Source organism: Petaurus breviceps, unplaced genomic scaffold (assembly GCF_028583685.1).
Source record: "Petaurus breviceps papuanus isolate PSGF00001 unplaced genomic scaffold, PetGlider_PUasm1.0 90823, whole genome shotgun sequence".
Classification (NCBI taxonomy): domain Eukaryota; kingdom Metazoa; phylum Chordata; class Mammalia; order Diprotodontia; family Petauridae; genus Petaurus; species Petaurus breviceps.
In genome coordinates, this window is record NW_027187352.1 from 16570383 (window position 1) to 16592666 (window position 22284).

At 40.5% G+C, this 22284-nt stretch overlaps 1 protein-coding gene across 29 annotated transcripts in view; it reads right to left on the minus strand.

Annotated features, from left to right (window-relative positions):
* DLG2 (discs large MAGUK scaffold protein 2) overlaps positions 1-22284 on the minus strand; it is a 2470643-nt gene that overhangs the window by 311699 nt on the left and 2136660 nt on the right. The window contains exon 1 of one of the 29 annotated variants that reach the window (XM_069070988.1): positions 2942-3093. The exons of the other annotated variants lie outside the window; for them this stretch is intronic. The gene's annotated coding sequence lies outside the window, so the exon portion shown is untranslated. Of the gene's footprint in view, positions 1-2941; positions 3094-22284 lie in introns of those variants that run through there. 29 annotated transcript variants of the gene reach the window in all.

Sequence of the window (22284 nt, forward strand, 5' to 3'; positions counted from 1 at the left end):
GGAGAGGAGGGACAAGACATGATAGGTGTCTCCAAATATTTGAAGAGCTAACTGATGAAAAATAAAATATAGAACTCATCCTACTTGGCCCCAGAAGGCAGACTAAGGAAGTATGGGTGGAAGATGCAAAGGAAGGGCTAGATATAGGTTTGATGTCAGGACCAGTTTCCTAATTAGAGCTATTCAGAGGTAAAAAGAACAGGGATGGGGGATAGTGGGCTTTCCCTCCCTAGAGGTCTTTAAGCAAAGGCTAAATGACAACTTGCCTGCTCTGACTTAAAGGGAATTCTTTTTCAGTTATGGGTTGGGTTTAGGGGTTCTTAGCCTTTTTTATGTCATGAATGGACCCCCTCCTCAAAGTAAGGTTTGTAAATGCAGGAAATAAAACATGGAATTACCAAGGAAACTAATTACATTGAAATACAGTTTTCATACTATTATTATTTTAATTCACAAGCCCCCTCCCCCCTCCAGGTTAAGAACCCATGGGCTAGATTCCAACTCTGAAATTCTGTGAAATTTAGTTGATAATCATCTCAGCACGCTAAAATACATGTATTGATGTGTTATTGTTCCCAGAGTTTACTGGATCATTCCCTGGGAGGAATAGAAAACAGAAACAATCACCAAATGAGGAGAATTTCAGTTTTTTCTGCTTGACTACAAGCACATAAATAACACTGAATCAAAACCTAGAGGTAGTCACAAATGCATTGTTTGCTCTCATGTGCTTTCTTTTGAAAATTGAGCAGTATATAAGTCAATAGCAAAGATATCCCACAGGTACTTTACAACTAAGTTTTTGGGGCATTCAGATAAGTCAACAATGTCAGAATATTCAGTTGGGTGGACTAGGCTTAAAAGCAATACCAGGGATGGGATTTTTCGTTGATAATTGTTCATTTAAAACTGAAGTGATCCACCAAGTTTTCTGTCTTTAGTCATATTACTACATCAGAATCCTCCCCACCCCCTACACTTTCCTTTTCCTTTTCTTGTGAGATGAAAAATAAACAATTTCACAGACCCATTAAGGGGCAGGTACTTGCTAAAATTACAATTTCATATCATACATCTTTCCAGAGTGCTCCTACAATGTGCTGCTTCTTGGTAACATAGGAAAGCAAACTTATTCTGAGCTCAGAAAAAAAGGGAGAAAAATCTTATAAAAACAAAACAAGACAAAAAAAAACCCAAAGGAAGCAAAGTCTTACAAATATCCTATTTGACAGTTTGCATTTTCCAAGTTTCCAGTTCAGATTCAGAGGGCTTTGATCTGGAAACCTAAGAACTCATCTCCTCCAATATCCACGGTTTACTTATGAGGCCCAGAGAGATAAAGCAATGTACCCAAGGTCAGACCAGTAGGACATAAGGTAGCAGAGGGGACTGAGATCCAGATCCCTGGGCTCTCAAGTCATTGCTTTTCCCACTACACCAAAATAAAATTTTTTGTTCCTGATGATTCTCCTACTTCCAATGTTATCATCAGAAAAGCTGTTGATTCCAAAATGACACACCTTACATGTTAAGTGTATAATAGAATAAAATATGTCCACCTGCTAACAACTTCTAAATGCTACCACTCAGCTGATTTCCTGGACAAAAAAGAAGATAACACTATCGTCTAAGCCCCTTAAAAAATAAGCTTGGGGTTGGGGTAGGGGAGATGCCATCTGCAAAGGGAAAGAATAAGCGTGGTCTGAGTAAACAGTTTGGACAGACAACAACTGTAAGGTCTCAAAAAGACAACAACCCCCTTCCACATGACAAGGTAGGTGGGAACTGCATCCCTCCCCCCACATTTGGAATTTGGAGAAAAATGCATTTGATATGTATTCTTTCTGGTCCCTATCTCTCCACATGAGACCTTGAATCATTCAACCACTGAAATCAAAGAACAGGGGCTACTACATTCGCAGTTCACATTCACCAGACTCCAAAAAGGGCAAGCAGGAGAGCAGGGGAATGACTGGCGACCACAATGCCTCCACCTTCCCTTCCTAACACGGGGACAAATAACGCAGGCTTCCCTCCATCTCCCCAAGCAAGCTCAATGATCGGCAAAGTTCCCACCTAGAACCAGGACTCCCTCCAACCTCCTGACCTCCCAGTAGGAAAGGTCAGTCTGGAGTCGGGAGTCCAAGCGAGAGGAAAGAGTGAAATGACAAAAATATTTGTAAGTTACTGTAAATATCACAGAAACTCCTTCTCCATCTGCCCATAAGGTTGGTGGCTCCTACAGATTTCTCCCCCCAGTGAGTCAAGTCTTTCTCTTTCTTTTCTTTCCCTCCCTCTCACATATCTCACCACCAGGCATGCCAAATGCAAATCATTTCTTTTCCCCATGATGCAAACACACACAGACACACAGACACACACGGAAGCCACAGGACTGATTATGCCGTTAATTCCGACAATGTCAATTATTCACAGTCCCTCAACCCTGTTCCACACAAAAGCTTTCTCTGTGAACCTCGCATCCTAGCGCTCCGGCTGCGTTGGAGTCAGCTCCCTGGCTGGTGTAGAAATGTTTCAATTTGGAGCTTTTTCTAATGCTAGAGGGGGAAAAAAAAAGAAGAAAGAAAAGAAAAAAAAAAGAACCCCCTCCTCCCTTTGCATGACTTCTTCCTGCCATGAAGAAAAACAATTTTGTGGCAGAAAGACTTGTTCCCGAGCCTCTCTGAAGGGATAAAACCGGACAAAACGACAGCTTGGAAACTTTAGTGAGCAATGTAGTCTTCCAGTATCAAAGTGAATAATTGATCTGGCTTTCATTTCATCTTTCCCGGGGATTTGTCATTAAAGGCAAATCATGCAATTTGTCAAAGCCCCCAAACACCAACCCGCTTCAATAACAGCAAGAGTCGAGTCTAAACTGTTCCTCAGATTCCCGAAGCTTATTAAATAGCAATGCTAATCTCAAAGCCGCATCACTCACCCAGCACAGAATGATTGGAACAAAAGCAGGGAGCAGCGAGCAAACAGACAACGCAGCTTCTCTGGATTAGCTAGGGCTCCACGCTCCCGTCTGCCGTCCGGTGCACGCTCGCCTTTATAACTAAGCCACCCGACAGCATTCACTTGCCGAACCTGATGAATTATAAAACAGTCCCTCCTAGACTCTCATATTTTACATCACAGGGGGTGGTCATGCCGCATTCCCGCTGCCTGTGTACACATATTCCCTTATAACTCATCCTGATAAACACATCAGCTCTGGAAGCAATGACAGTAATTGGTGTTTGGGATGTACAAGCACAAACCAATAGAACACTTTCCCACCACTGGCACCCATGCCCCATCCCCACTCAGCATCTACGGCACCTTGTTAAGGTGGAACCATTAGATGTGGGTGGAGGAGTGAGAAAAAAAAGGCAAAACTTGGAAGAAAAACCTCAGATCTCACATGCAGTTGTATTAAAGCATGTCAGACACAGAAGCTTGCTATCAAAATCCAATCTGAGCCAATAAGAGCAAATATTTAGAGTGCCTACTATGTACAACTTGTACTCCACGAGTACAAGGATGAATAGAATAAAAGAATGTCAAAGGAATTCAAGAGATTGTGAACTCTAAACTCCTAATCAAACTGCCATAAAACTGAGGTTCCAAAAGGTTCCCCAAAGCAATACAGCTGGTAAATGCCGCAGACAGGACTTGAACCTAGATGTTATGATTCTAAGTCAAGGGCCCTTTCCATTACACCATGGTGGTGGCAATCCTCTGTCAAGTTTCCAACCTAGTGATGAACATAAGGCATGTACTCATATGACTATCATACAAGGTAGAATATCAGTGTATATAAGAGAGAAATGAAGTCAGATGAAGCATCCAAGGGGGGAGAAATTGGCTAATTCTCACAATGAGCAACTAGGTGGCACAGTGGACAGCACTGAACCTGGAACCAGGAAGACAACTTCCTGTGTTCAAATCTGGTCCTAGATACTTACTATGTGACCCTGTCTGCCTCAGTTTCCTCATCTGTAAAATGCATTGTAGAAGGAAATGGTAAACCACTCCAGTATCTTTACCAAGAAAACCCAAAATGGACTCACGAAGAGTCAAGCATGACTAAAATGATTGAACAACAAAAATTTTCATGATGGTGCCATAAAGAAATGGTGATTATTGCAAATGAAGAGACTGAGACAAAGGTTAGATCCTTCTGGCCTATGCAAACCCTATAACAGCTAGGATTGAAAGGCCATTTCTGACCTCTCCTTAGGAAAGAATTTAGCAAACTTTACTATGCTACCCTAAGGGGTTCTTATTGATATGATCAGTACCAGTGCTACTGACAGAATCAAGGTAGGATTTCTGGTTCCCTTAAAAATCGGATGTCATCTTTTAGATGAAATAAAAATGTTAACCTTAGGTCTTTAATATCTCCAAGGTGTGTGACTCTTGGTGGTCATGAAAACATAGATTTAGAGCTGAAAGAGACTTTAGACATCATCATGTCTAACCCTCTCATTACATATGAGGAAACCAAGGCACTTAGGTGGCAGGTACTGAACTGGAGTTGGAGTCAGAAAGATTTTTGTTTCCAAACTTCTCTGAAGGGACAAAAATGGACAAAATGACAGCTTGGAAACTTAGCAAAAAAAAAATGCAGCCTTCCTGGATCAAAGTGCATAACTGATCAGGATTTTGTTTCATCTTTACAGAGGATTTCTCATTACAGACAAGTCATACAATTTGTCAAAGCCCCGAAGCACCAACCAGAATTGGTGGTGGTGGTGTTCAGTTGTGTCTGACTCTGTGACCCCATTTCAGGTTTTCTTGGAATAGATGCTGGAGAGATTTGCCATTTCATCTCCAGCTCATTTTACAGATGAGGAAACTGAGGCAAACAAGGTTAAGTAACTTGCTCAGGGTCACACAGCTAGTAAATATCTGAAGCTACATTTGAACTCAAGAAAATGAGTCTTCCTGACTCCAGGTCCTATGCTCTATCTACCAAGTCACCTATCTGCCTGCATTTTAAGGCAGTTCTCCTTAAAGAGAGAGGTACCCTAGAAGAGTTGTTAATTAGTATTTTTCCCAAAGGCTATTATCCTATCAAACTGTAAGGCAACAAAACAAAGGTGGAAGAAAGAACTGGAGATTTCCAAATGCCAGATGAGTGTTGAGGGAACTTTTTGGTCAAGTGGGAATAGAAGACCTGAGCACTGCTTTTGTCTGATTAGCTCCATTAGGGTTTTTTATCCAGACCACCCAACTTAAATGTTCAAGATTTACCACCAATAAAAACCACACAATCAACAAATCTTTACTAAGCATTTCTCCCGTGCAAGGTGGGGCACACAAAATATAAGCAGACCTACCCTCAAGGATCTTAGAACCTATATACCCTTGCTGATTTTTTTGTTGGTCCTTGGTTCTCAAAGAAGACCATTACAATAAGAACAGGGAAGACAACCATAGCACACATTTTTCTAGCCAATAATTCTAGAAGAGTATTGCTATACTTCCTTATGGTAGTGGGGCAAGGTACAATATGCACATGCTATTCTCATACCCACTTCACAGATGATGATATTGGGACTGAGAAAAGTTAAGGTACTTGCCCATAATCACACAGCAATTAAATGTCAGTATCATATTTAAACCCTTTTCCTCTAAGACCTTGTTCCAGCAGTTACCCTTCTCATTCCAATCTCCTCTGACTTATACATCTTTAGTCTTTTCCTCTATACTAGTCCTTTCAATCTGCCTACAAAAATGTTCAGGTCTTCTCAAGACTTCTCTTGGCTCTTGTAGCCCAACTAGTCACAACTCCTTCTCCTCCTCTTTCACTGTTAAATTTCTTGAAAAGGCTATCTACACCTAATATGTTTACGTCCTTATGGTCTACCCTCTCCATAATGTCTTGCAACAAGACTTTTACCTCCCTGTCTCTCAAAGCCTTCAGAGATTAGATGTTGGCTTTTGAATTAGAAATATGATGGGAATAGGGATTGGATCTATGATTTCACTGCTTCAGACAAATGTGGGTGAGGAAACTCCCTCTAGTGGACATAGATAAGCACCTTCTTTGCAATTTAGAATTTTAGCAGTGTAGCTGTTTCTTCACATGTATCCACCTCAACCTTACCGTATCAATATATGATTCCATATCTGCCTGCCCTTCCACTATGCTCCCTGGAATGCCTGCTCCAACCAACTTCCTTTTAACATAAACCACTTTGTTTCTCATTCCTTCAGTCTTCTGGTCCTTGATGATACATAGTTCCCTCTGGACGTCAGTCCTTTCCCTCAGCAATCTTTTTAGTACTGGCTATGCTTTCTCTTTCTGTAATGCTTAACTTAGGTAAAGTGAGGGTAATGGAATATTCTTTGCTCCCTTTTGCTACTCCAAAATTCTTCTTCTACTACCTTCACTAAGTAACTCTCCTCATTTGAGGTTCACAGTATCCAAATTTATCACTCAGTCCAGATTCTGTTGGCTATTATCAACAGACCCTCCCACCCTCCTGGACATTCCCTCTCCTTCCTCACTGAGTAAAGTGCCTGGCCCACAGCTTCTCTTTTCCCTGTTTTCTGCCCTCATATTAGAGGACTTTAACCTATATAGTTATGTCTCTTCAACTATCCTAGCTTCCAAGTTCTTCAATATACTCATTTCTAATGACCTACTCCCCCACTCCACCTCAACAACACACAGAGATGATCATCCCTTTGACTTCATCATCGCCCACAAATGTTCTAGTTCCTTGTTCATGAACACTGAAATTCCTTTATATGATCATAATCTTTTACCATCCCATCTTTCACTGTGTTTTAGGACCCGACATGGTTCTCATGTGATGATGATCTCCATTTCATCTACCCCTCAGTTCTTTCTCATGCCATCTCCTCTGTAGTGGTTACACTCTCTTTTAGCTTTCTCTTCCTTTGATCAACCAACTCAACTCTGTCCTCCCACCCTGATTTCCTTTTCTGCTTGTCTTATTACCCATCATACCATGCCAAATTCCAATCCTGGATTATTGCCAACATATGCCTCCTTTTTCTCCTATTCTGAATGTGTTGCTGAACAGAGCTGGAGGAAATAATGAAACTGTGTTGGTTAGGCCTACTACACATTTATATTATCTAATCTCAGGTGGGCCCTAACAGCAGCAAAACAAACATTTTATCCCTTCCAAATTGATTTGCTATACCATTCTCCACAATAGCTGATGCAAACTTTCTTGTCTCTCCTGAAACCTCCCACAGGACCTCCTCTTGATCCATCCTCATAACGGAGGACCTTGCCTTATACTTGCCGAAAATATTGAGGCCATTTGTTGATACTGTCCTCTTATTCTCTCCTCCTTATCTCAAATTATTTAACTGTATTCCACAACTATCTCCTCCTTCACTTTGGTCTCAGATGAAGAGGTGACTTCTTTTCACCAAGGCAAACCCTTGATCCCATTCCCTCTCTGTTTCTCCAGCATATTGCCCCTTCTAACAGCTCCATTCTCTCTTTTATCTTAAATCTCTCCTTACTATTTACAAAAACACTTGTCTTGGGGTGGCTAGGTGGGACAGTGAATAGAGCACTGGCCCTGGAGTCAGGAGGACCTGAGTTCAAATCCGGCCTCAGACACTTAACACAAAAACTAGCCATGTGACCTTGGGCAAGTCACTTAATCCCAATTGCCCTCCAAAAAAGCAAAAAAAGAAAAATAACACTTGTCTCCTAAATTCTTAAAAAAAATCTCTCACTTTATCCAACCATTCCTACAAGCTATTGGCTGATATCTCTTGTCCCCTTCTCAGGTAAATTCCTGGAGAAAGGAGTTAACATCTGTAATAGGTAATTCCATTTCCCTTTCTCTCATTCTCTTCAAAACTTTCTGCAATGTCCCTTCCAACTTCATAATTTAAATGAAACTTTCTTCTCCAAAGTTACCAGTGATCTCTCATGAGCCCGGTCCTTTCCTCAGTCCTGAGCCTCAATGATAGTTTTGTAGCATTTAACACTCCCGATCATGTACTCTTTCATTTCTAGGTATTCATGACAATTCTCTCTTCTGGTTCCCCATTCTGACTCCTCACAATCATTTTCTGGTTCATCCCTACTAACCATGGATTTTCCTCAAGGCCTTATTCTGGGTCCCCTTCTCTCTTCTTTCTATGCTCTCTCAATTGGTGATTTTGTCAACTCCCACAAACTCAATTGTTATTCCTAGATGATTATTTTTTGGTCTATATATCTAATCCTCATTCCTCTGCTGAGCCAGAGTCAGGTATCTCCAACTACCTCTTGAAGTCTCCCTCAATACCTCTCATGCACTCATTCCACATATCCCATATATATCTATAGATGTCATTTCTACCTTTCATATATCCCTCCTTCTCTACACTCACATAGCTGTGTCCTTGATGTCCCTCATTGACTCATGCCTGGACCACTGAAATAGCTTACTGGTTGGTTGATCTTACCTCAGCTCTCTTCCACTCCAATCTATTCTCCACCCAGTTGTTGAAAGGATTTTCCTAAAATGCAGGGCTGACCATGTCACCTCTCTGCCTCAATAAACTCCACTGGCTCCCTGTTTCCCCTGGGATCAAATATAAAGTCCTCTGGAATTTAAAACCTTTTCAAACTTGCCCTTATTTTAGGTTTCCAGTGTTCTTACACGTTACTCCCCTCTACCCATTCAATTATCCAGCTACATTGACCTTGTTCTTGCTTGTCCTTCATTCTCTAAGAGGACCAAGACATCAGGGAGGTGATGCTATGACATGCAAGTGAATTGGATTTAAGTGAGGATGGGCTGTGCAAAGTCACCAGCCTCACTTTCTCCTCTGGAGCCATTTGGGTCCAGTGGCCAGATATGGATCAGGATGACTGTAGATGGGCCAGGATGCAGTGGGGTCTTTGACCTTTTTAAGCTAAGTTCTTTAACAGCCATCAGTTTGACTAACGCAATGCCCATTTAGTGGTTAAGGCTAGCATTTGCCTACTTCCCCACACAAGAAATTCCACCTCCTGTCTTGGTTCTTTGCCATGACTCTCTTCCATGCCTAGAATGCTCTCTTTCCTCACCTCCTTGCTGGCTTCCTTAAGACTCAGCTCAAATCCTACCTTCTTTAGGAGACCTTTCTCTATCACCTCAACTACTAATGCTGTCCTCTTTCAGCTTGCCTTCCTAGCATATGTATATATTTATTTACATATTGCCTCACCCGTGTGAATTCTATGAGGGCATGGAACCTCAGTGGTTATCTCAGCTCCTGCCACATATTAAGTGCTTAATAAATGCTTGTTGACTGACTTGAGTCTACAATGCTTTATTCAACATGATCTGAAATGTTAGATCTCCTCAGTCATCAGACTGAAAAAGCAGAATATTAATATTCTTACCTCACATTAATATAGCAAAGGATTCTAGTAGAGGGTCACTTCAGTGATGAGAAGTAAATTTAAATGCTGCTTACAAAGGTATTAGGGACATTGTGGGGCTTCACTGCCTGCCATTCAGATCCCATTTCAATGTCTCATCATACAGTGGAGGTGACCCTGGATTCTCAAAGGTTCATAAGCTGTGTCAGGGTCTGCCAAACTGGAAATTGTCCAAGAGCATTAGCCCAGTCTCTATATGTGGTTCCAGGGAAGCCTGGGGAAGCTCATTAATATATTAATATTCTATTATTTCAGTCTGATATCTGAAGAGACATATCTTTTCAGATCATGTTGAGTAATGCACAGTTGGCTCAAGTCAGTCAATAAAAGATGATTTTTTTTGGAAGTTGGGTGGGATGGAGAGAGAAAAGAAAAACATCTGTTAAGGTGAGGAGGGGATTGTCATATGCCATATACAGAGGCTATGGAGGGAGCACATAAAATTAGTAGAATCCCAGATGTTTGGAAGAAAGGTATTTATTCTTTTACATTCTAGCACAATCTCCAGGTTTATAGAGAAACATCTTTTCTTTTCTTCTTATGTTTGGTTTTCCAAGTTTGGCTCCAGCCTTCTTCAAGACTTATTACACGGGGCGGCCAGGTGGCTCAGCAAGTAAGAGCACCGGCTCCAGTGTCGAGATGACCTGGGGATTGAATCCCGGGCTCAGACACTTAGCACCACACCCAGAAATAACTGGCCGTGTAACCTTGAGCAAGTTACTTAACCCTGATTGCTTAAAAAAAAAGAAGAAAAAAAAAGACTTATTACACATTCCTTCCCTTCATCCATTCTAGAGGGAGAGCCAACCTATCCTTATTGCTAATCTCTCACACATGGCATTCCATTTCTCATCTCCATGCCATTGAACAACTAGTTTTCTATAACTCCCTTCTTAAAGAGGCCTTCCCTCCTTACTTTTGCCTCTCTGAACAACCTAGATTCCTTCAGAGCTCAACTTAAGTGCCAAATCCTACCTATGTTTGTGCCACCCCAACAAAATTACCTTATATTTGCTTTGTTTCTACTTGTATTACTGAATCAATCAATTCACTGTGTAAAGGTTCACTCCAATCAACACAGGCGGCCTAGAGTTGGTGATAGAATCAGTAAGTCAACAAATCATCCCAAACCATTTATTATTATATAAGTAACCAATAATTATTATAACTAGCAAAATGTTCTAGACCCTGATATCTTTATCAGGTAAGAGTACATTTTTCTACTAGTTATGGATTCAATCAAAGTATAAAGTAATTGAGAAAAATTCCTAGACATTGTTATATAATCAATAAAAAATATACACTAGGTAAAAAGACCTCATCATCAATTTGTAAGGAATGTCTGAACCATTGGCTGATATGAGATGACACTACATAGGAGGAGAATTGGGGAAAGAAACTGGTTTACCTGTGAGTATTGGATAAAGCAGAAAGCTAGTCAGATATCTGGTATTCCAAAGGCAAGTCAGTGTAGGAGTGGAGTAATTCTAGCCAAGCTCTTGGGAATCTCTGTCCCTACCCTTTTAACTAGTAACAAGAGGTAATGTTGGGAAATTTTAACTTCTCACTGGAGCTGGTAATGCTCTCTGCCCCACCCCCTCCAAAAAAAAATGACATGAGGAAAACTAGACACACTAACAAAAGCAATTTCAGGGCACTACAAAGACAGTAAGCTTTGGAGTCCAGCAAAGAGTTACACATGCCAAAGAGGAAGGTCATACATACTTCACCAAGGAAGAAGAGGAAAAGAAACTTGGAGCTCTGACTCATCCCTTTACCATGTGTGCTCTTTAAGTATCAAGCCACTTTCCCTTGGACTCTATATATGGGAGCAGTGGAGAGAAGGGAACAAAAATTTATTAAACATCTATAAGTCAGGGCTTGTGCTAAGTGCTTTACAAATATTACCTAATTTGATAATACTTGCAGGGGACTGTGTCCCAGATTTGGGGGGAGGGGATATATTTTATACTTTGGTCTTTGCTATTCTTTCTCAATAAATATGATTTTGCAAAAACTAATTTATGTTAATTTGTTCATTGATACTGAGGAGATAGCAACTGGTTAAATTATATTGGGAAGCACACAGTAGGAGTTCATGAAAAATCAACCCCTTCACCTCAGGGTTTCTCCCAGAGCCCTGAGAGGACAGGTAGTTAGCTGCCTCTGGAGACATGACCCACCAGTTTGAGTAAGTGCTAGAGAGAATGAAACCAGAATGTGTACCACGCTTATGTATAGGTTGTTTTTACCAGATGAATGATATCTCCTCTAGGGCACGGGCCACTTAAGTTTTATTTTTGCATCTCAGGGACCTAGCTGATTACCTGCTATATAATAGGCACTTAATAAGTGCTTGCTAATTGACAGATTAATTGATCCATCAACCGCTATCCCTAAACTGTGAAAATTACTCACTACTCAGAAGGTGCAGAGTTGGAAAGGATCTGAGAGGTCATGACGGGCCAACTTGTTCCCAAACAAAAATTCTATATCATTTATCTAATTTCTGCTTGACTTCCAGTGATGAGATACCTCCTGAGGTCATCCGTTACCCTTTTGGATAGCCCTAATCATTAAGAAGTTTTCCTTACTTACCTGGGATCTATATTTGCCACTTTGACCTCTCTGGGGTCAATCATAAAGACTAATCCTTCTTGAATTTGACAACTCTTTAAAGACTCTCCTCTACTCTCTCCCCAAGTCCTCTTTTCTTCCAGCTAAATACCCCCAGTACTTTCAACTGATTCTCATGTGACAAAATCTTCAATTATCTTGCCACCATAGTCCTCTTTCTGCAGATTAGCTTATGTGTCCATGTCCTTCTTAAAATGTGGCACCCAGAAGGGAATATGATACACTCATCACAAATGGAACACCATTCACCTTTCCCTTTTCCCTTCCCTTCCTCTTCTTCCTTCCCTCCACTTCAAAATTTGGTTATAGGCTCTCTCTCTTATGAAGGTGGCTAAACTGAGGTTTTCAGGACAGATATCTGTGAGTTGGGGGGTGTTGTTATTACACAGGCCTATATTCTGAAAGTGTTCATATTCTCCATATATTCCAAATGAGTGACTTTAAAAATCTATAGCAGTCTGGGTTATACAGTGAGACAATTATAACCCACTTTCACAAAGCACACTCCAATTTATAAAACACCTTCCTCCCAACAACTCTGCCAGGTAGGGAGTGCAAATATAATTATCTCCATTTTTTGGATGTGGAAACTAAGGCTTGAGACAGGGGAAATGACTTGTTCCAGGTCACACAGCAAGAGAGTATCAATACTGAGACTCAAAGCTGAACCTTTAGGCCCATAATGCTCTTGTCCTGTGTTAATCTCTAGCAGAGATGGGTGATCCTAACCATACTCCAACAGGGGAATTGTTTCCTAAATCAAAGGAGCTACCCCCTCTTCAAGATCAAATACTTAGGGATGTCACCATGCATAGATAACTGGAGACCACTGGCATTTTGCTAAGGAGAAATCCCTTAGAAAAGATTTTTTAATAAGAGTGTACATTAGGTCTGTTCTTGTAAGAATACATAAGTTTATTCTGTTGAGAGATTGAGGTGGGAACTGTGTGGGGTACAGGGAGGTAAGGGGGTACAGTAGATAGAGTGCTGGGCCTGGAGTCAGAAAGACTCATCTTCCAGAGTTCAAATCCAGGCTCAGACACTTACTAGCTGTGTGCCTCCGGGCAAGTCACTTAACCCTATTTGCCTCAGTTTCCTCAACAGTAAAATGAGCTGGAGAAGGAAATAGCAAACCCCTCCAGTATCTCTGCCAAGAAAACCCTGACTGGGGTAACGAAGAGTCAGATATGACAGAAACAAGTGAACAAAAGCAGTGTGGGGCAACCCTGTTCTACACTGTAACTTTCCAGGATCTGTAGCTTAGACTGTTAGAAGAGTTTTCCCAATTTGTGCCTTAGCCAAACAGTATTGAAGTCCACACATCTGGCCCTACATGAGACATTCCTTCTCATTCTCCCTTTCCCTTTCTCTCCCTCCCCCTCCCTCCTTGTTTTTCCAGCCTGGTGGTTGGGCCGAGACTGTGCTTCCTACTCATCTTATCGCCAAACATAAGCAGACCACCATCACGACAACGATTAGCCTTCTGATGGGTGTGTGGGAAGTTGGTGGTAAACTCCATGTGATTGAAATGACAGGTCCAAATACTCTTCTCAACAGTTGGAGAATGACAACCATGGGAGTGAAATTCACAGCTAATTCTTGGCAAATTATCCACACTGTAATTTAATGAATGACCCTGCACCTGTCACTTAAGAAGTGGGGAGAGAACACATTTATCAAACACTTACTATGTGCCAGGCACTGTGCTAAGCTTTGAGGATATAAATAAAAATGACTTGGGCTCCTCAAGCCTCAGTTTTCTTACCTATAAAACAGAAATGATCATACTTGCACTACTAACCTCAAAGGGCAGTGCTTCCTAAACTTTAAACCTTCCCAGAAAGTTGACTTGCAAGTATTACAGCCACGTAATCATACCTCTCCCTTTACCCCCACTCTGATCCACCCACACACCACCTAAATAACTCAAAATTATGTAGCATTTTACACTTAGCAGAAAGACTTTTTGGTTGCTCTTCAGTTGTTTCAATTGTGTCTGACTCTTCATGACTCCATTTAGGGTTTTCTTGGCAGAGATGCTGGACTGGCTTGCCACTTCCTTCTCTAGCTCATTTTACAGATGAAGATGCTGAGGCAAACAGAGGTAAGTGACTTGCCCAGGGTCACAAAGCAAACAAATGTCTGAGGTTGGGTTTCAACTCAGGTCCTCTGGACTCCTGGGCAAGTGCTCTATCCATTGAGCCAACTAGCTCCCCTGACATGAATTAGAGAAATGTTTTAAGTATGAACTATTTTTAAAATCATAGGTTTTTTTTTTCACAAGCAAGGAATTGTAATCAAATTAGTCTAAACACCTTAGTAAATGAGTGTTGCCTGAGGCTTGGAGAGGTAAAGAGACTTTTCACTCTAAGAGTCTGAGAAATTAAACATTGTGACCATGGTCATGTAGCTAAGAAGTGTCAAGGTGGGATCTGGACCCAGGTCTTCCTAACTCAGAATCTAGCAATCCATCCACCAAAGTTCCTGCCTCTTTGTGGTCCTTAAGTTCATCCCAACTAACTCAACAGTACTAAAGAATTCCATATAGAGAATTATCTAGCAAAAGCACTTTAGTTATTTGGCTAAGGGTAGGAATGACATGAAATGGAGGCTTGGAGAGGATGGCACAATAATAGCTTCAAACTGAGGTTTCCACTATACCAAGTAAATATGCTTTTATGCAAATTTAATTATGCTACTTGATTTGTCCACTCACATATACAACCCACATATACAAACATAGCCACTCTTTTTATTACTTCTTAATATAACCAAGTTGAATAATTTTTCAGAAGAAGAAGGCGGTGGTGGTGGTGATGATGATGATTGATGATGATAGCAGTTGGGAGATGAAAGGGTGCCTTCCATAAGAGCTCATGCCTCAGGGCTGTCATCATTTCCTCTCTCTTGCCCCACATAAACAATGTGGTCAAATTTTGTCTTTTCTGCCTTCACAACATCTCTCCCAAATGTCGGTGTCTCTCAACTCACCTACACACAACTCTGGTACCGGCCCTCATCAACTCTTGCCTGGACTATTAGAACACCCTTCTAATTAGCCTCCCTGTCTCAAGACTCTCCCCACTCCAAACCACACTCCATTGATCTGCCAAAACAATTTTCTTAAAGTTTAGGTCAGACCATGTCACCCCCCGCCCACTATTTAATAAGCTCCAATGACTCCCTATAACCTTCAGGATCAAATAGGAAATCCTTTGTTGAGCATTTAAAGCTCTTCACAGGCTGACTCCTTCCTACTTTTCCAGTCTTCTTATGTCTGACTTGGTGCACTCTCTAATCCAGCTGTACTGGCTTCCTTGCTGTTTCTCTCACACCATACTTCATCTCCCCGACTTGGTGCCTTTGCTTTGGCTGTACCCCATGCCAGAAATCCCCTCCTTCCTTCTCTCTGCCTCCCAGCTTTCCTGGCTTTCTTCAACTCAAACATCACCTTCCATTGGAGGCATTCCCCATCCTTGTCTCCTTGACAATTTCCCCCCAGTACACCACCTCCCCAGTGTTTTCCTTTTGTGATTACTTTGCATTTACTCTGTATGTATCTTATAAGTATGTAGTTACTTTCATGCATGTGTCCTCCCTTTGAATGTGAATTCCTTTTTTTGCCTTTCTTTGTATCTCTATGCTTAGGATGGTGCCTGGGACATAGTAAGCTTCTAAAAATTGCTTGCTGGTTATACCAGGAGCACAGAGATAGATCTGCAGTGCCAGAGGTGATCTTGGCCCTGGGAGGTTCACCATAGTCAACTTTTAAGTTGCTCTGACCTTTGAGTGACTGGCTGAGTCAAGGAGGGCTCAGCTGGAATGAAGATTGCTGATGTAAATTCCATTAAATTCACATTTTGTAGAGTATTCAAAATACATTTATGAGGAATTTGAAATCAAAAGACTGGGAGGGACCTTTAGAAGACAATGAGTCCAACCTTCTTCTTTAGGGGTCAAGGAAATGAAGTACACATTAGTTAAATGACTTGACTAAGGTCACAAAACTAATTAGTGCCAGAACTGAAGCTCCTGACTGCTACTCTAGAATATGGGCTGCTCTTGAGAAATGTTGCAATGTAGCATTTAAAACGTCCTCAAATGTGTGCAGAGATAACATTTGTAAATATAAATAGTTTGTATTAGAAATTTGCTTGTAAACACTTGCCTCACCTCTGGGAGCCCTGAATTAATATTGACAAATATGTACTGAATGCCTATTGTAGGCAAAATAGGACAGCATTGACTTGGAGTCAGTAAGACCTGAGTTGGAATCCTGCCTCAGACGTTTGCTAGCTGTGTTTCTGGGCCAGGCACTTAACTTCTCTCATTACTGGTAAAATGGAGATAATAATATTACCTGCTTCCTGGGGATTTTGCAAGGATCAAAAGAGATAACATGGGGGCAGCTAGGTGGTGCAGTGAATAGAGCACCAGCCCTGGAATCAGGAGGACCTGAGTTTAAATGTGGCCTTAGACACTTAACACAAAAACTAGGCTTGTGACCTTGGGCAAGTCACTTAACCCCAATTGCCTTGCCTTCCCCCTCAAAAAAAAGGCAAAAAAAAAAAAGAGATAACATGGAAAGTGCTTAAAAGCACTATGCAAATACTAGCCATTATTATTCTTGTTGTTATTATTATTGTTTCCTGGGAGGGGGGAAGGGAAGGAGGAGGATAATAGAAAGCTAAATCAGATGAATTGTAACCATCAAAACACTAACAATTATTATTATAACCTAAAAATAGCATAGTCTCTTACATATTCTCAGCATCTTCTAGCAACCTGGTTTACTAATTGATCCCATTTATGAAGGCAGATTTTAACTAAACTTAACTAATTAATTAACTAAAACCAAACTTAACAAAACTTAAATTTAACTAATTAATTAACTAAAACCAAACTTCATCCTAGTCTTTTTCCAGATCATTGCAAATTTCCAAATTAGTGAAGTCTGAATTAATGAGACTTCGCTGGAATTGGAGCTTACTAAATTTTTGCTGACTAGTGAATGAAATCTAATAATACCTGCTTCCTTTCAAAACTGCAGCCTCCACAGGAGACTGGGAATTAAGTGGAAAACTTGATGAGCCATTAACCCATTACATCACAAAATGGGTTTGAACATCTTTATGAAATAACCTTCATTTTAGAAAATGCTGGGCAATGGAGGAAAAAATAAACAACCCCTATTTCTTCAGCATTTTCAGACTGCCAAAGCTTTTCTTCACCACAACCCTATAATAAAGATATTTCAAGTTAAGTATCTCTATTTTAATGATGAGGCTCAGAAAGGTTGCATGTCTTGTCCAGAGTAATATAGTTTCTAAGTGACTGTGGTGGGATTCTCATCCAGTTCTCTTGAGTTCCTGTCATAGAGCTGCAGCATACTGAAGCAAAGGCTTAAATATGAGCCTTTGGTGATTTGGGGAGCCATTGTGTGAAAGCTAGAATCTAGATCATAGGGTCAGATGTTTAGAGCTAATTAGAATCGCCTTTAGAAATCATCTAGTCTAAGCTTATTTTATAGATGAGGAAATTGAAGCACCAGGAGTTTAAGGGACCTGTCTGAGGTGATACAAAAAGTAAAGAACTTGGCCAGGATTGAAATTCAGGTCTCAAGGGGCGGCCAGGTAGCACAGCGAGTAAGAGCACCAGCTCCAGTGTTGAGAAGACCTGGAGATCGAATCCCGGGCTCAGACACTTAGCACCCACCCAGGAGCACCTGGCTGTGTAACCTTGAGCAAGTTACTTAACCCCAATTGCTTAGGGGCGGCCAGGTGGCTCAGCGAGTAAGAGCACCGGCTCCAGTGTTGGGATGACCTGGATCAAATCCGGGCTCAGATACTCAGCACCACACCCAGAAATAATAACTGGCCGTGTAACCTTGAGCAAGTTACTTAACTCCAATTGCTTAAAAAAAAAAAAAGAAATTCAGGTCTCAGGACTCTAGATTCTTCTGACTTTCCCTTGTATTCCTTTGCCTCCAAACTACTATGACAAAGGTTAACCTTCCTTTATAAATGGCCACAAATCTCATCTATCTGCCACCCTGTGCTATAATATGGCTCAGTAGAATTCCTTTGACGAACTCTAAGATTTGGAGCTAAAGGGGTAAATCAATAAGTCAATCAAACACATCGTGTTGTATAGATAATGGAACAGAGAAGTGACATTAGTGGTCTGGGGTCACACAGCAGAGCTGGGAGTCTAACCAAAGCCCTTTGATGTCATTACTACCACTGATGCATCAGGATGTCCCAAAGACAAAGATTTTGAAAATGTTATGTCTCTAAAAAGAAGGGAAGTTGCTGCAATGGAGTAAAAGTACAATTCACCCATTCATGAAACCCTTCAATCCAACATCTAACATCCTTACAGGCCTATACCAAGAATTCATACTTAGTGTCAGAGTGTAAGTCTCTGGTTGAGCTGAGAATTGTGTAAAGGGCATGGGAAAGAACTGTTGGAAATGTTTCTGGTTAGCCTTCTGGGGTGGGAAAACAAATTCAGGCAGACTATCCTTTTCTCCCCCCAAGAAGTTTAAAATATGCACTTGCTCAGCTTGAATAACAAGAAAGAGCTCCCCCTACAACTGTTTGGGCTCATGGTAGCTTCTGTTCTCTTTAAGGGCAGCCAAGTAAAGATGAGGCAAAAAATATGTAAATAAATAGGGGGAAAATATCTACATCCTAGAAAGAGCTGTGTTCTGCATCACTGAGGATTGTGTACCATAGGGAAACTATATTGAGGAATATATTCCAAGGGAAAAGAAGACTTTTATCCTTTAAAAGGAAGAAACCACAAAATGTGAAAAGATAACAATGTTGGGGGTTGGCTAGGTGGCGCAGTGAGTAAAGCGCTGGTCCCGGAGTCAGGAGGACATGATTTCGGTTCTGGCCTCAGACACTTAACACCCACACACACAAAAAAACTAGTCATGTAACCTTGGGCAAGTTACTTAACCCCAATTGCCCTCCAAAAGGCAAAAAACAAACAAAAAAGATAATAATGATGTTGGAAGGAGCCTTAGAATACAGAATGTTAGAATGCAGGATATAGAATGTTAGCACTAGAAAGGAACTTGGGACATATAACATTAGAGTTGGAAGAGAATCTAGAACGAAGCATGTTACAACTGGAAGGAGAAGTTACAATACAGAATATTAGAACATAGAGTGCTAGTGGTAGAAGGGAACTTAAAATAGAGCATTAGAACTAGAAGAGGACCTAGAAGAAAGAATGTCACAGGGAATGGCTGAATAAACTGTGGTATATGAATATAATGGAATACTGTTGTGTTATAATAAATGATGAACAAGGTGGACTTCAGCAAATCCTGGAAAGACTGGAACCAGAACACTGTTTGCAGAAACAGCCAAAGCATGCAATGACTGATTTTTAAAGACAACCCTTCTAAGCAATGCAATGACCTAGAACAATTCCAAAGGACTCATGATGGTAGATGCATCCACACCCCAGAGAAAGAAGTATGGAGTCCGAGTGCAGAGCGAAGCAGACTATTTTTTTTTTTCTTTCTTATGGTCTCTCCTATTTGTTATAATTCTTCTATGCAAAGTAACTAATGTGAAAATGTGTTTAATAGGAATGTATTGTAGAACCATATCATATTGTGCATTGCTGTCTTAGGGAGGGAGGGGGAGAAAATTTAAAACTTATGGAAGTGAATGATGAAAACTAAAAATAAATTAATAACTTTTTTTTAGAAAAAGAAACTTCCAGCTGGAAGGGGACCTGAGAAAACAGAATATTAGAACACAGAATGCTAGAGATACAAGGGACCTTAGAATATAGAATGTTAGAACATAGAACATTGACTATAAGAGCTGTAAGGGGGACATCTCATCCAACAGAGGATCAGAGGTGAAGTAACTTAGGACCCTAAAAAGATCACAAATATAGAACTGAAAGGGATCTTGGAGTTTAATCCTTTACTTTACAGATGAGGAAACTGAGGCCCAGGAAGTTTAAGTCACTTGCTTAGGGGGCTCAGTGTCTGAGGTGGTATTTGAGCCCATGTTTTCCTGCCCTCAAGCCCAGCACCCAAGCCACATTTCAGGACAACAAATGACCTCTTAGAGAAATCAGCTTGGCTTACACTCTGTTCTTTGTTGTACTGTTTTGGTTTACAGGCTGGGGTTTTTGGCCTTGCGGGAATCATGTGGAGATTATGTCTAGAACATCTTGGTAAGTCTTCCCACTATGTCCCCCATAGAGACCATCACAGTCCCTTGAACATAGTGGCTACTCAATAAATATTTGTGGAATTGAATGTGCAGTATGAATATTGACTTTCTTAGTGAATCATAATGGAAATATTGGATTGTTATCTCTCCTTCTGTGAATCCAAAGTCAGAAGGGAAAGCTCTAAGTCATCTTTGAGAAAAACAAATAAGGGGTATTCAATTACAACTGCCTAAGATGTAATTTGGGAAGGGTAATTTACTATGCTGGACAGCAATGGAATGGGAGACAAGAGATCTGGGTTCTAATTCCAACTCCAGCACTTGCTGGGAAACCTTGGATAATCTTAGAAATCTAGTACCATAGGATATAGGACTAGAAGGCTCCTTAGAGGTCATCCAGTTCAACTCTCATTTTAGAGAATAAATCTACAATGTAAAGAATTAGAATTATCTACGAATTCACTTACTCAAGTCACATAAGCAGTAACCATGGCATCTAGGTAGTACATTAGATATAGCTCTATGCCTGGAATTAGGAAGACCTGAGTTCAAATCCCACCGCTGACACTTACTTAGCTGTGTGACCCTGGGCAAGTCACTGGGTCAGAGATGCTAAGCAAAAGTAAAAGTGTATTTAATTCATTGTATGAAATACTGTGCATAATTCATTTTGCAAATAAAAAGTACTATATAAATGTAAGTCGTTATTATGGTTCCTGGTTCTTCAAGGTCTTTCTATCTTCTTTTAAAGCTAAAACTCCATATTTTTTCTGCTCATATACTTGCGAACTCCATGAGGGCAGGAATGATTTCTCATCTAAATTTTGTATTTTCTAGTACAACATCCAGAAGGATTGTGATATTCAAATGATATAGTGGATAGAAAACACCTGGCAAACTTTGAGGCACTATGTAAATGCGAGTTATCATCATCATTATTAGTGTTCCATTGGCAGACCTCCTGGATGGTGATGATTTCATTCCCTGAGCCCTCTCCTGGATTCTGGGTGAGCTCAAGCAACGATTATAGAACAATATAAGGGATACAGGGAAATGGTTAACAGCTGGCTTGGGGGGATGAGAGAGAAGTATTCATATACACATTCTTAAGTTTAATCAGCATTATTAATGCTTTAAGTACAGGCAAGTAAAATAATCAGTGAAACCCTGATTTATAGAGAGTGCCAATCTCTGAGTTATTAAGTGATCACACTGAAAATTTAGCAGTTGGCTTAGAATTGGCTCTAGCACTATTCCACATCCATTAGACTTTAATAAATATATGACTATGGGATGTGGAGTTAGAGGACCCAAGTTCTAATCCTGAATTCTCCTAATTACTACCTGTATGGCCTTGAACAAGTCAATTAACTTCTCTGGATGTCAGCTTCTTCACCTGTAAAATGAGGAGGTTGGGCTAGATGACCTCTCAGGTTGCTTCCAACCTTGAATCTATGATTCTATCCCCAATTATCTCAGTTGTGTGTCCTTGGTCAAATCTTTTAGCTTCCACAGATCCCAGTTTGCTCATTTGTAAAATTAGGGGATTAAACCAGATGGTCTATCTCTAGATGGGTTTTCTAGGTGTGTAATCTATAAATGTCTATGGATGTAAATTGCAAACGGTGATGTATAAAAAGTTCTGGGTAATTAATCATTTTATTAATTATTGCTAGAGAATAATTAATAAAAGAATGGTCATTTGGCTGCCTTTCATAAACCAAAGATTTCTCATGGTTATATGCTTTTGGAGAGAATTAGTATTTTAATGAGGGGTTGGTTTATTCTAATAAGGGTCTGGGGGACGTGACTCTGATTACTCAAAGAGATTTATCTATACCTATACTACGCCATCTAGGGTAATCTAGACAAAAGGGGAAATCCACATCCACTCAGACCTGTCTGACTAAAACACAAAGGGCCAAAATTCACCAATTCACCCAAGCTAAAATTTCTTTACTTTTCCAACAGATCTAAGTTTTCCATCTTATTATCAGCCCTGAACTTCAAAGGCTTCCTGAATAATCTACTGGGGCT